The sequence below is a fragment of the Octodon degus genome, unplaced genomic scaffold (genome assembly GCF_000260255.1).
Source record: "Octodon degus isolate 3935 unplaced genomic scaffold, OctDeg1.0 scaffold00748, whole genome shotgun sequence".
In the NCBI taxonomy this organism is placed as follows: Eukaryota; Metazoa; Chordata; class Mammalia; order Rodentia; family Octodontidae; genus Octodon; species Octodon degus.
Genome location: NW_004525324.1, coordinates 1 through 5112, shown reverse-complemented (window position 1 = coordinate 5112; position 5112 = coordinate 1).

Below are 5112 nucleotides of genomic sequence, written 5' to 3'. Positions count from 1 at the left end.
TTTATTTATTTACTTGGCACAGGGTCTCTCTACGTAGCTTGGATTCGTAGTGATCCTCCCGTCTCAGCCTCCTTAGCACTGGGATTAGAGGCATGTGCCACCACTCCCAGTTTTGGTGGCTGGCATGGTGTGCGTGGGGGGGTGGTCCCCTAGCCAGCACAGCATTTGGTACTGGAGACCAAACCTGGGTCCTTCACTTGCCAGGCAGGCACTTAGAACACTGAGCTATCTTCCCAGCCTATTGAAGGATTATTTTTAATGACATGGTCATTGTGTATATTTCCTGGTTATCTTCTTGGTAAAAGAAATGACAGTGATTTTCAACTAGTAGTGATTCACAATGACTTTCTGGAGACTGTCACCTGTCTGCCACTGCTGTGAAGCTGGGAGAACCAGGGAGCCCCAGCTCCAGCTTACCACACTGTCATGGGAAACGACCTTTTGCTGTGCATTTATGTGCTGGAGTTCAGCAGGCAAGGATTCCGATCGTATTTTCAATTTTATAGCACTGTCACCTTGGGATCAGTTTCTCAGGGTGTAACTGACCCATTGTAATTGAAGACCACGTGTGCTTTTAAAAACATTCTCAAGGTCCAGTGAAATAACTTAGTGGACTAAGTGCCTGTTTTGGCAAGCGCAGGGACCATGGTTTGATCCAGGCTTTGATCCCCGGTTCCACATGATGTGCTGGCCCTGCCCCCTAGGGCCCACTGAGCCAGAGATCTAGTCCAGGCACATAATCCCAGTGCTGGGGAGGCTGAAAACTGGAGGATCACTATGAGTCCGAGCTTCATAGTGAGACCCTGTATCAAAAAACATAAGTGGAAAAAAAAAGTTCTCAGCCCTAGTCCTTCAGATTCATCTCAGAGGGCATCAGCTCTGATGCCACGGATTGATCCTGGGGAGGAAGCCAGATCCCTGAGCTCCTCACAGAGGCTGCTTGCAATAGGACTGGGTTGCTGAGACCTACTCAGAGACCACACAGTTCTGACTTTCTCTCCTTCTCTGGACAGAGAGTGCACAGCCCCAGCAAGCAGCTGCCCCCATTTCCTCTGTGGACCAGTAGCTCAACGTGAATATCGATCACTTGTTCTGTACCAGGCCCAGCTCTCAGTGCTATTAATCCTGCTACGGCTCCTCCAGGGTGATGCTGTTAGCACGGTTTTACACAGGGGCGGAGCAACAGGTACACTACAAGTGAAGCCATGTCAAGGCCCTGCCAGCAGCACTGTCCTGAAATGGGCAAGAGTCGGATGTTCAGTAAGGCTCAGGGCCTCCGGTTGCGGACGGGCTCAGCAGAACAGTCGCGCCCTGCAAGCACAAGGTCCAGCCAGGGTTCAATCCTAGTACTGTGAACAGAAGGGAATGTAGAAGCAGGGGCAGCTGGGCAGCAGGGGAGGAAGAGGTGTGGGCCCCAAGAGGATCCAAGCCACACCCCTTGCTGTTTGGTGGAAGCTACAGGGAGTCCGGAGGAAGACAGGGTCTGACACCACCTGCAGCAGGGCTGTGAGCACTCAGCACGCAGGGAAGGCAGGAAGCCTGATGTCTTGCCCCTTGGGCTCTCACTCAGCGCTTCTGGGAGCACCAGGGCGGTTCCCAGGAAGGGGAGCTTCGCAGTGTCCGTGGTGACCCCGTGACTTCCACTCTTGTGTCCAGTGCGGATGGCAGATTCTGACCCACACCCTGTGGAAGCAGTTTCAAGCTTCTGTGGTTTCTGGGTCTAGAGGCAGAGCTGCCTGAGACGCATGCTGCTGTTGTCGCTCGCCCTCTGTGATGTGGTATTTCAGTCATTCAGTTTATTACATTTCCAAACGTTTCATTCTGTTTTTTTGTTTGTGTTTGTTTTGTTTTGTGCTTTTGGTGGAACTGGGGATTGAACTCAGGCCCTTGCGCTTGCCAGGGAAGCACTTATTCCACTGAGCCATCTCCCAGGCCCTCATTCTTTGTACTTCCTATAGTTTTATTCACTTAATCTACTTCTTTAAGTAAATTGCACTTTGAAATATTTGTTTTCATCTTTCTTTTTTACAAATGAAGCTTTTGGTAAGACTAACTATACCTCCCCAATGCCAGTGTAGAGGGCCCTCTTTAGAAAAACTCTTATTTTGTGGAATCTGATTTATTTACACCACTGAATCTTATACTTATTTTGGAATACCTGCTACTGAGAAAAATATAGTTGGCTTCTATTTGTGTGGACTCTTAAAATGAAAATTGTTTTGTTTTTAAAGTCTTTAAGAAAAAAAGCTTAATGTCAGTACTGATTCCTTATGTGGTTTCAGTTCTTATATAAATTCCAAAACTAACTTGTGCCTGAAAAAAAATTGACAGATTTGCATTAAAATATGAATAACAAGAAAAAAAAATAAAAATGTATTTGTTATAGGGTCTCACTGTGCAGCTCAGACTCGTAGTGATCCTCCTGTTTTTAGCCTCCCCAGCGCCGGTATTACAGGTGTGTGCCACCACGGCCGGTCTTGATGGAACCTGTCTCTGTAGTTCCACAATGTCAGCCATCTCCAAGGGGGTTTCACCTGGGCTGTCCCTACCTCTCCTCACCCCAGTCCTAGTGGTTTATGCTGGTTATTTCAGGAGCGCACATGCACACACACACACACGCTCAGCAGAACTGTTACATGAGACCACACTGATGACTGATTGATTGTGTTTATGACACCAGATAGTTGACAGAATGAGTCTGCGGAGGCCTGGGCACACATCACTCCCCTGTATCAGGGTGCTGATGGCATTGAACCCGACCTTGTCCAGTCCAGTTGCAGTTCTCTATTACAGACAACATGAAGTCATGTAACACAGTTTGTGTCCCAGGAAGACCCCTTCCATAGCTGACTCCAGTGCACCTTCCCCTGACTGGGTTCTGAACTGAGTGTCCCTCCTCTGTCTGCTGACTATGAGGCTCAGCTCTTTGCCCAGTGACCGGTCTTTGCCAGAAGAATGTATGATGCTTGCCTTCACTCCCAGCCTTCCCAGAGTTCGAGCTGGTGTTCAGGAGAACATCCAGCTCCCCCACATGGAGCAGGAGGCTTCCAATGGGCCCTGGCTGCCGCTGCAGTGCTGACCTCCTGCAGCCTCGCTCTGCACCTCCACTCTGCATTCACAGGGAGCTGCTTGCTCTCCCTGAGCACCCACAGCACATGTGTGTACACTTGCATGCACACACACACACACGCACACACACACACACACACACACACCCCTGTGCATGCAGAACTGGCTGCTCATTTTTTTTTATTTTTTGGGGGGAACCAGGGATTGAACTCAGACCCTTGTGCTTGCTAGGGAAGTGCTTATTCTACTGAGCCATCTCCCCAGCCCCTGGCTGCTCATTTATGCCTTATGCCCACAAGCATGAGTCCTCAGCCCTAAGCCCAGCCCCTTTCTGAAGGATCTCCTGGCCTCCCTACCCACTGGTAAGATACAGTGAAAATATGCATCATCTGTGGAAGGCTATTCCTGCTGGCCATGAGTGCCTGACTTGCACTGGCTCCTCTAACCCCACAGCAACCTTGGAAAGCAGCCTGTCATCAACTTCACTTTCCATAGGAGGAAACAGGCTTGGAGAACTGCAGTGACTGGCATGATTTTGCCCAGCATCTCTGGCCCCTCCACCTAATGCCATGGGATTAAACATGCTTGTACCTCTGGTGCATGCTTATAAGATCTGCATAACCACCAACCCTCATTATGCATGACCCTTGAGAGGGAAAACACAATGTCCTCTTGTTCCATGGTCCTTAAAGCTATGCTCAGAATCTGGCATCCTATTGGGCAGACAATGTGGTCCCTGCTGGGCAGGGAGCGCTGGGCCAAGTTTCTTCCAGAAACTTGACTTTTCTATGTGACTTAAAGGCTGAGGGCCTGGAAGGCTTGGGAGGCTCAAAGAGAGGCCTCCCCCTTGTATGGACTCTGAGAGGGACCCTAACTATGTCTTCCTGTGGCCACCTATTTTGGTAAAGTAAGATGTTCATCTTTATGATGCACCATGAATTTGTAACTTTTAGATCAGTGTGGGATGTCTCTTGAAAATGCAGATTTCCATCTCCACCCTCAAAACAGAAAATCATGCAAGATTCCTTCCTTCCTTATGTCTTCTAGGATCTGCTCTGCACACATATTTTTCTTACTACCTGTTGGCCACATTTGCTTTAAGGTCCTTTAGAGAGTCATTGGGCACTGGCACCTGTTGATGGATACCCCTCCTGTTTCCTGCAATCAGCTGATGTCTAAAGGATGGTCCTGAGTTCTCTCAATGATGCCAGTCCCTCCCTCTGGCCTGGGCTGATAGGAGTGGGAAGAGAGAGGGCAGAGGTAGCAGCCCCTGCAGCCTGAGCTGGGCCTCCCTCCTATTCCTATGCTGCCTTCTACAGGGGCCTCTATGCTTTCTCCTCCAACCAGAGCCTCAGCCCTCCCAAGAGGTGATGCTGCCCCAGTCAGTTTCAAGCCCTTCTTGATGGAGGAAGGAGCTCAGAACCTGCATCATAAAGAAGGGCAGCCTTGGGAGCAGGTGGCTCAGGATCTGGATGTCCTACAGCTGCAGCCAGAAAACACAGCTGTTCTTTGGATAACCCCAGTGATGAAGGCCACAGTCAACAGGGAGAAGTCAGTATGAGAGGTGGAAGAGCCACCTTTGAAATGAGACCTAGCACGTGCCTGTCATTTCAGCACACGGGAGGCTGAGGAAGAGGATTTCCAGTTAGATACCAGTCTGGGGAACTCAGTGACTTAGGGAGATCCCATCTCAAGATGACAAATGCAATGAGCTATGATGTGGCTTTGTGTGAAAGAGAGGTGGGAGGGAGAACAAGGATGGAGGGAACCCTGAGGCTCGGCCAGCAGCACCCTTGCCCCCAGTGTAGCCCCTTCCTTAGCTTTTAGCAGGATCTTGGTTCTGTCTCCTCCAGAGCCACCTGGTTGGCTGCACCCCCAGAAGGCTCTGGGCTCTCAGCAGGCAGAGATACGGGCGCTCTACCCCCATCCCTCTTCTACAGGAGGCCACAGCTGGTTTCCCAAGTGCCAAATCACTACTAACCAAACAGGCAACAGCAGGGCAAAAGGCTTCCTGATAGGGCCTGGAGGACAAGGCCCTGACCC